The sequence below is a fragment of the Oncorhynchus nerka genome, unplaced genomic scaffold (genome assembly GCF_034236695.1).
Source record: "Oncorhynchus nerka isolate Pitt River unplaced genomic scaffold, Oner_Uvic_2.0 unplaced_scaffold_915, whole genome shotgun sequence".
Classification (NCBI taxonomy): Eukaryota; Metazoa; Chordata; class Actinopteri; order Salmoniformes; family Salmonidae; genus Oncorhynchus; species Oncorhynchus nerka.
The window spans coordinates 129613-139904 of record NW_027040389.1 but is presented as its reverse complement, the minus strand read 5'-3'; the positions used below and the strand labels follow the sequence as shown (position 1 = coordinate 139904).

Genomic DNA, 10292 nt, shown 5'->3' with positions numbered 1-10292 from the left:
GGTAGACTGTTATTATACCCGGTAGACTGTTATTATACCCGGTAGACTGTTATTATGTAGACTGTTATTATACCCGGTAGACTGTTATTATACCGGTAGACTGTTATTATACCCGGTAGACTGTTATTATTAGACTGTTATTATACCGGTAGACTGTTATTATACCTGGGTAGACTGTTATTATACCCGGTAGACTGTTATTATACCCGGTAGACTGTTATTATACCCGGTAGACTGTTATTATTAGACTGTTATTATACCCGGTAGACTGTTATTATACCTGGTAGACTGTTATTATTAGACTGTTATTATACCCAGTAGACTGTTATTATACCCGGTAGACTGTTATTACACCTGGTAGACTGTTATTATACCCGGTAGACTGTTATTATACCCAGTAGACTGTTATTATACCCGGTAGACTGTTATTATACCCGGTAGACTGTTATTATACCCGGTAGACTGTTATTATACCCGGTAGACTGTTATTATACCCGGTAGACTGTTATTATACCCAGTAGACTGTTATTATACCCGGTAGACTGTTATTATTAGACTGTTATTATACCCGGTAGACTGTTATTATACCCGGTAGACTGTTATTATACCCGGTAGACTGTTATTATTAGACTGTTATTATACCCGGTAGACTGTTATTATACCTGGTAGACTGTTATTATTAGACTGTTATTATACCCGTAGACTGTTATTATACCCGGTAGACTGTTATTATACCCAGTAGACTGTTATTATACCCGGTAGACTGTTATTATTAGACTGTTATTATACCCGTAGATCGTTATTATACCCGTAGACTGTTATTATACCCGGTAGACTATTAGACTGTTATTATACCTGTAGACTGTTACTATACCTGGTAGACTGTTAATATTAGACTGTTATTATACCCGGTAGACTGTTACTATATTACCCTGGTAGACTGTTATTATACCCAGACTAGACCTGTTATTATACCTGGTAGACTGTTATTATACCCGTATGTTATTATACCTGGTAGACTGTTATTATACCCAGTAGACTGTTATTATACCTGGTGACTGTTATTATTAGACTGTTATTATACTCTGGTAGACTGTTATTATACCCGTAGACTGTTATTATACCCTGGTAGACTGTTATTATACCCGTAGACTGTTATTATACTGACTTATACCCGTAGACTGTTATTATACCCGTAGACTGTTATTTATACCTGGTAGACTGTTAATATACCTGGTAGACTGTTACTATTATACCTGGTAGACTGTTATTATACCTGGTAGACTGTTATTATACTCCAGTAGACTGTTATTATACTCCGTAGACTGTTATTATACCTGGTAGACTGTTATTATACTCTGTTGTTATATACCCGGTAGACTGTTATTATACCTGGTAGACTGTTATTATACCTGGACTGTTATTATACCCGAGACTGTTATTATACCCGTAGACTGTTATTATTACCCGTAGACTGTTATACCCGTAGACTGTTATTATACCTGGTATTATACTCCGAGACTGTTATTATACTACCCGTAGACTGTTATTATACCGTAGACTGTTATTATACCTGGTAGACTGTTACTATACCTGGTAGACTGTTATTATTAGACTGTTATTATACCCGTAGACTGTTACTATACCTGGTAGACTCGTTATTATACCCAGCAGACTGTTATTATACCCGGTAGACTGTTATTATACCTAGACTGTTATTATACCTGGTAGACTGTTACCCAGTAGACCTGGTAGACTGTTACTGTTATTATACCCAGTAGACTGTTACTGTTATTATACCCGGTAGACTGTTATTATTAGACTGTTATTATACCCGGTAGACTGTTACTATACCCGGTAGACTGTTATTATACCTGGTAGACTGTTATTATACCTGGTAGACTGTTATTATACCCGTAGACTGTTATTATACCCGGTAGACTGTTATTATACCCGTAGACTGTTATTATACCCGTAGACTGTTATTACCCAGTAGACTGTTATTATACTGGTAGACTGTTATTATACCCGGTAGACTGTTATTATACCCAGTAGACTGTTATTATACCTGGTAGACTGTTACTATACCTGGTAGACTGTTATTATTAGACTTATACCTGGTAGACTGTTATTATACCCAGTAGACTGTTATTATACCTGGTAGACTGTTATTATACCTGGTAGACTGTATTAGACTGTTATTATACCTGGTAGACTGTTACTATACCTGTAGACTGTTATTATACCTAGTAGACTATTATACCCAGTAGACTGTTATTATTAGACTGTTATTATACCCAGTAGACTGTTACTATACCTGACTGTTAGACTGTTATTATACCCGGTAGACTGTTATTATACCCGGTAGACTGTTATTATTAGACTGTTATTATACCCAGTAGACTGTTATTATACCGTAGACTGTTATACTCCGTAGACTGTTATTATACCCGGTAGACTGTTATTATACCCAGTAGACTCGTTACTATACCCGTAGACTGTTATTATACCTAGACTGTTATTATACCCAGTAGACTGTTATTATACCCGGTAGACTGTTATTATACCCAGATGTTATTATACCCGGTAGACTGTTATTATACCCTGTGACTGTTATTATACCCGTAGACTGTTATTATACCCGGTAGACTGTTATTATACCCGGTAGACTGTTATTATACCCGGTAGACTGTTATTATACCCGGTAGACTGTTATTATACCCAGTAGACTGTTATTATACTCCGTAGACTGTTATTAGACTGTTATTATACCGTAGACTGTTATTATACCCGGTAGACTGTTATTACACCTAGACTGTTATTATACCCGCAGACTGTTATTATACCGGTAGACTGTTATTATTAGACTGTTATTATACCCAGTAGACTGTTATTATACCTGGTAGACTGTTATTATTAGACTGTTATTATACAGTAGACTGTTATTATACCCGATAGACTGTTATTACACCTGGTAGACTGTTATTATACCCGTAGACTGTTATTATACCCAGTAGACTGTTATTATACTTTAGACTGTTATTATACCCGTAGACTGTTATTATTAGACTGTTATTATACCCGTAGACTGTTATTATACCTGGTAGACTGTTATTATACCTGGTAGACTGTTAGACTGTTATTATACCTGGTAGACTGTTATTATACCCGGTAGACTGTTATTATTAGACTGTTATTATACCTGGTAGACTGTTACTATACCTGGTAGACTGTTATTATACCTGGTAGACTGTTATTATACCCGGTAGACTGTTATTATACCCGGTAGACTGTTATTATACCCGGTAGACTGTTATTATACCCGGTAGACTGTTATTATACCTGGTAGACTGTTATTATACCCAGTAGACTGTTATTATACCCTGTTATTAGACTGTTATTATACCCGGTAGACTGTTATTATACCCGGTAGACTGTTATTATACCCGGTAGACTGTTATTATACCCGGTAGACTGTTATTATACCTGGTAGACTGTTATTATACCCAGTAGACTGTTATTATACCTGGTAGACTGTTATTATTAGACTGTTATTATACCCGGTAGACTGTTATTATACCCGGTAGACTGTTATTATTAGACTGTTATTATACCCGGTAGACTGTTATTATACCCGGTAGACTGTTATTATTAGACTGTTACTATACCCAGTAGACTGTTATTATACCTGGTAGACTGTTATTATACCTGGTAGACTGTTATTATACCCGTAGACTGTTATTATACCCAGTAGACTGTTATTATACCCAGTAGACTGTTATTATACCGTAGACTGTTATTATACCCGGTAGACTGTTATTATACCTGGTAGACTGTTATTATACCCGGTAGACTGTTATACCCGTAGACTGTTATTATACCTTGGTAGACTGTTATTATACCTGGTAGACTGTTATTATACCTTGGTAGACTGTTACTATACCTGGTAGACTGTTATTATACCTGGTAGACTGTTATTATACCTGGTAGACTGTTATTATACCCGGTAGACTGTTATTATACCCAGTAGACTGTTATTATACCCAGTAGACTGTTATTATACCCGGTAGACTGTTATTATACCCGGTAGACTGTTATTATACCCGGTAGACTGTTATTATACCTGGTAGACTGTTATTATACCCGGTAGACTGTTACTATACCCGTAGACTGTTATTATACCGGTAGACTGTTATTATACCCGTAGACTGTTATTATACCCGGTAGACTGTTATTATACCTGGTAGACTGTTATTATACCCAGTAGACTGTTATTATACCCAGTAGACTGTTGTTAACTGTCGTTATGCCCGGTAGACTGTCGTTATGCCCGGTAGACTGTCGTTATGCCCGGTAGACTGTTGTTATGCCCGGTAGTCTGTTGTTATGCCCGGTAGTCTGTCGTTATGCCCGGTAGACTGTTGTTAACTGTCGTTATGCCCGGTAGTCTGTCGTTATGCCCGGTAGACTGTTGTTAACTGTCGTTATGCCCGGTAGACTGTCGTTATGCCCGGTAGACTGTCGTTATGCCCGGTAGTCTGTCGTTATGCCCGGTAGTCTGTCGTTATGCCCGGTAGTCTGTCGTTATGCCCGGTAGACTGTCGTTAACGGTCGTTATGCCTGGTAGTCTGCCGTTATGCCCGGTAGACTGCCGTTATGCCCGGTAGACTGTTGTTAACGGTCGTTATGCCCGGTAGACGGCCATTATGCCCAGTAGACTGTTGTTAACGGTCGTTATGCCCGGTAGACTGCCGTTATGCCCGGTAGACTGTTGTTAACGGCCGTTATGCCCGGTAGACGGCCGTTATGCCCGGTAGACTGCCATTATGCCCGGTAGACTGTTGTTAACGGTCGTTATGCCCGGTAGACTGCCGTTATGCCCGGTAGTCTGTTGTTAACGGTTGTTATGCCCGGTAGACTGCCGTTATGCCCGGTAGTCTGTTGTTAACGGTCGTTATGCCCGGTAGACTGCCGTTATGCCCGGTAGACTGTTGTTAACGGCCGTTATGCCCGGTAGACGGCCGTTATGCCCGGTAGACGGCCGTTATGCCCGGTAGACGGCCGTTATGCCCGGTAGACTGTCGTTATGCCCGGTAGACTGTTGTTAACGGTCGTTATGCCCGGTAATATTGCCAGTAGCTATGAAGACAGTAGACGTGTTCTTGTCTGCTGAACTAATATACTGGACTTGTTAAGTGTTGAATAATGAACCTCAGTCACTGAAGTCTCTCTCTGTGTGTGTGTGTCTGTCTCTCTCTGTGTGTGTCTGTCTCTCTCTGTGTGTGTGTCTGTCTCTCTGTGTGTGTGTCTCTCTCTGTGTGTGTCTGTCTCTCTCTGTGTGTGTGTGTCTGTCTCTGTGTGTGTGTGTCTGTCTCTGTGTGTGTGTGTCTGTCTCTCTGTGTGTGTGTCTGTCTCTCTGTGTGTGTGTCTCTCTCTGTGTGTGTGTCTGTCTCTCTGTGTGTGTGTCTGTCTCTCTGTGTGTGTGTCTGTCTCTCTGTGTGTGTGTCTGTCTCTCTGTGTGTGTGTCTGTCTCTCTGTGTGTGTGTCTGTCTCTGTGTGTGTGTCTGTCTCTCTGTGTGTGTGTCTGTCTGCGTGTGTGTGTCTCTCTGTGTGTGTGTGTGTGTCTGTTTCTGTGTGTGTGTGTCTGTCTCTGTGTGTGTGTGTGTGTCTGTCTCTGTGTGTGTGTGTCTCTCTGTGTGTGTGTGTCTCTCTGTGTGTGTGTGTGTGTCTCTCTGTGTGTGTGTGTGTGTCTCTCTGTGTGTGTGTGTGTCTGTCTCTGTGTGTGTGTGTGTCTCTATGTGTGTCTCTCTGTGTGTGTCTCTGTGTGTGTGTGTGTGTGTGTGTGTGTGTGTCTCTGTGTGTGTGTGTGTCTCTCTGTGTGTGTCTCTGTGTGTGTCTCTCTGTGTGTGTGTGTCTCTCTGTGTGTGTGTCTCTCTGTGTGTGTCTCTCTGTGTGTGTCTCTCTGTGTGTGTGTCTCTCTGTGTGTGTGTGTCTCTTTCTGTGTGTGTTCTCTGTGTGTGTCTCTCTGTGTGTCTGTCTCTCCTCTGTGTGTGTGTGTCTCTCTGTGTGTGTCTCTCTGTGTGTCTGTCTCTCTGTGTCTGTCTCTCTGTGTGTGTGTGTCTCTCTGTGTGTGTGTGTCTCTCTGTGTCTCTCTGTGTGTGTCTCTCTCTGTGTGTCTCTCTGTGTGTCTGTCTCTGTGTGTGTCTGTCTCTGTGTGTGTCTGTCTCTGTGTGTGTCTCTCTGTGTGTGTGTCTCTCTGTGTGTGTCTCTCTGTGTGTGTCTCTCTGTGTGTGTGTCTCTCTCTGTGTGTGTCTGTCTCTGTGTGTGTCTCTCTGTGTGTGTGTCTCTCTGTGTGTCTCTCTGTGTGTGTGTCTCTCTGTGTGTGTCTGTCTCTGTGTGTGTCTCTCTGTGTGTGTGTCTCTCTGTGTGTGTCTCTCTGTGTGTGTCTCTCTGTGTGTGTCTCTCTGTGTGTGTGTCTCTGTGTGTCTGTCTCTCTGTGTGTGTCTCTCTGTGTGTGTCTCTCTGTGTGTGTCTCTCTGTGTGTGTGTGTCTCTCTCTGTGTGTGTCTCTCTGTGTGTGTCTCTGTGTGTGTGTGTAGGTGTTGGACACTAGTGAGAGTCTGTATTCAGGGATGCAGATTGGAACTTTACAGGATGAGGAAGAAGAGGGAGCCGTACCTTCATCACACCCTGAACCCTTCTCCCAGTCAGCACTGGAGTCGACACGCTACACACACACAGTACACACACAGTTACAAACACACACACATGTTGCAACACATACATACAGTACACACACTGACGTGTTGGTGTTGTAGCTCTGAGTAGACCCCACCTCCTAGAGGGCAGAGGTCACAACAGACAGGCGTCAGACAGCAGTGTGGATCACTTCATACCAAAGGAGGAACCAGCAGAGACCACAGAGCTGGAGAACAAGGTACACACACACACACACACACAGAGAGACACACGCACACACGGAGACACACACACACACACGGAGAGACACACACATGGAGAGAGACACACACACACACACACGGAGAGACACACACACACGGAGAGACACACACACACGGAGAGACACACACACACGGAGAGACACACACACGGAGAGACACACACACGGAGAGACACACACACGGAGAGACACACACACGGAGAGACACACACACACGGAGAGACACACACACGGAGATACACACACACGGAGATACACACACACGGAGATACACACACACATGGAGAGACACACATGGAGAGACACACACACAAGGAGAGACACACACACACACAAGGAGAGACACACACACACACAGAGAAAACCCCCACTAATTTAAAATATCTAATGAGGTCAGATAAAAAAAACACTAATTTAAAATATCTAATGAGGTCAGATAAAAAACCCACTAATTTAAAATATCTTATATAGTCTGCCAATGACGTCAGATAAAACCCCCACTAATTTATAATATCTTATATAGTCTGCCAATGACGTCAGATAAAACCCCCACTAATTTATAATATCTAATGAGGTCAGATAAAACCCCCACTAATTTATAATATCTAATGAGGTCAGATAAAACCCCCACTAATTTATAATATCTTATATAGTCTGCCAATGACGTCAGATAAAACCCCCACTAATTTATAATATCTAATGACGTCAGATAAAACCCCCACTAATTTAAAATATCTAATGACGTCAGATAAAACCCCCACTAATTTATAATATCTAATGACGTCAGATAAAACCCCCACTAATTTAAAACCCCATCACTCATTATGAGATATTTAGGCTTCTTTAGATTTCACATTTGTCTTTTCTGATTGGCTAATGTTGTTGTCTGTCTTATTTTGACTGGTTGTGATTGGTTAATTGTTGTTTCATCCCCCAGCCATCGAGGGATAAAGGTCCCCGTTGGCCACTACACAGACCAAGGGGCGGAGCCTCTGGTTCACTGTGTACGACTCCTCTCTGCCTCCTTCCTGCTGACTGGACAGAAGAATGGTACGAGTCTGAGAGGTGTCTCTGACCTGAGAGGTGTCTCTGACCTGTGCCTGTCTCTGGCCTGTGTGTGTCTCTGACCTGTGTGTGTCTCTGACCTGTGTGTCTCTGACCTGTGTGTGTCTCTGACCTGTGTGTGACCTGTGTGTGTTTGTCTCTGACCTGTGTGTGTTTGTGTGACCTGTGTGTGTGTGTGTGTGTGACCTGTGTGTGTTTGTCTCTGACCTGTGTGTCTCTGACCTGTGTGTCTCTGACCTGTGCCTGTCTCTGACCTGTGTGTGTCTCTGACCTGTGCCTGTCTCTGACCTGTGCCTGTCTCTGACCTGTGCCTGTCTCTGACCTGTGCCTGTCTCTGACCTGTGCGTGTCTCTGACCTGTGCGTGTCTCTGACCTGTGCCTGTCTCTGACCTGTGCCTGTCTCTGACCTGTGCCTGTCTCTGACCTGTGCCTGTCTCTGACCTGTGCCTGTCTCTGACCTGTGCGTGTCTCTGACCTGTGCCTGTCTCTGACCTGTGTGTTTCTGACCTGTGCCTGTCTCTGACCTGTGTGTGTCTCTGACCTGTGCCTGTCTCTGACCTGTGCCTGTCTCTGACCTGTGTGTGTCTCTGACCTGTGCGTGTCTCTGACCTGTGCGTGTCTCTGACCTGTGCGTGTCTCTGACCTGTGCCTGTCTCTGACCTGTGCCTGTCTCTGACCTGTGCCTGTCTCTGACCTGTGCCTGTCTCTGACCTGTGCCTGTCTCTGACCTGTGCGTGTCTCTGACCTGTGTGTGTTTGTCTCTGACCTGTGTGTGCCTGTCTCTGACCTGTGTGTGTTTGTCTCTGACCTGTGTGTCTCTGACCTGTGCCTGTCTCTGACCTGTGCCTGTCTCTGACCTGTGCCTGTCTCTGACCTGTGCCTGTCTCTGACCTGTGCGTGTCTCTGACCTGTGTGTGTCTCTGACCTGTGCGTGTCTCTGACCTGTGTGTGTCTCTGACCTGTGTGCCTCTGACCTGTGCGTGTCTCTGACCTGTGCCTGTCTCTGACCTGTGCCTGTCTCTGACCTGTGCCTGTCTCTGACCTGTGCGTGTCTCTGACCTGTGTGTGTCTCTGGCCTGTGTGTGTGCGTGTGTGTGTGTGTGTGTGCAGGGCTGGTCTCTGATAAAGAGGTCCGTGTCAGTGTAAAGGTTCTAGCAGTCAGCTGTATCGGAGCAGCAGCCGCCCTTCATCCTGAAGTCTTCTTCAACTCTCTGTACCTCGAACCACTGGACGGAGAGACACAGCAGGGTAGGTACACACACACACACCGTACGACTGGTTGCTCATGGAGACCCTCACCTCTCTCTCTCTCTCTCTCTCTCTCTCTCTCTCTCTCTCTCTCTCTCTCTCTCTCTCTCTCTGTCTCTCTGTCTCTCTGTCTCTCTGTCTCTCTGTCTCTCTCTCTCTCTCTCTCTGTCTCTCTGTCTCTCTGTCTCTCGCTACAGAGCAGCAGTATATCAGTGATGTGTTGTGTCTGGTCGTCATGGAGACCCTCACCCCTCTCTCTCGCTCTCTCTCTACAGAGCAGCAGTATATCAGTGATGTGTTGTGTCTGGTCGTCATGGAGACCCTCACCTCTCTCTCTCTCTCTCTCTCTCTCTCTCTCTCTCTCTCTCTCTCTCTCTACCTCTCTACCTCTCTACCTCTCTCTCTCTACCTACCTACCTACCTACCTACAGAGCAGCAGTATATCAGTGATGTGTTGTGTCTGGTTGCTCATGGAGACCCTCAGATCAGAGGTGCAGCAGGGTGTTGTGTGGCGCCCGTTATCCACTCTGCTCTCACCAAGACACGTTACAACATACACCTGGATGACTAGCGTTCACACCTCTACAGGTAGGAGGGGGTTACAGGTAGGAGGGGGTTACAGGTGGAGGGTTACAGGAGGAGGGTTACAGGTAGGAGGGGTTACAGGTAGGAGGGGGTTACAGGTAGGGGGTTACAGGTAGGGGGGTTACAGGTAGGAGGGGGTTACAGGTAGGAGGAGGTTACAGGTAGGAGGGGGTTACAGGTAGGAGGGGGTTACAGGTAGGAGGGGTTACAGGTAGGAGGGGTTACAGGTAGGAGGAGATTACAGGTAGGAGGGGGTTACAGGTAGGAGGGGTTACAGGTGGAGGTTACAGGTAGGAGGGTTACAGGTAGGAGGGGATTCATTCGTTCAGAGATTCCCCTGAAACTCCACTGTAGCTGTGGATCGTCAGTTCACACCAGTCACTATCAGCATCATGTCCATCATCACATTCCTCTAGTCAACGATCATTTGTCTC

General features: G+C 44.5%; 1 pseudogene; it reads left to right on the top strand.

The window, feature by feature from the left end:
• LOC135570711 (huntingtin-like) overlaps positions 1 to 10292 on the top strand; it is a 73168-nt pseudogene that overhangs the window by 662 nt on the left and 62214 nt on the right.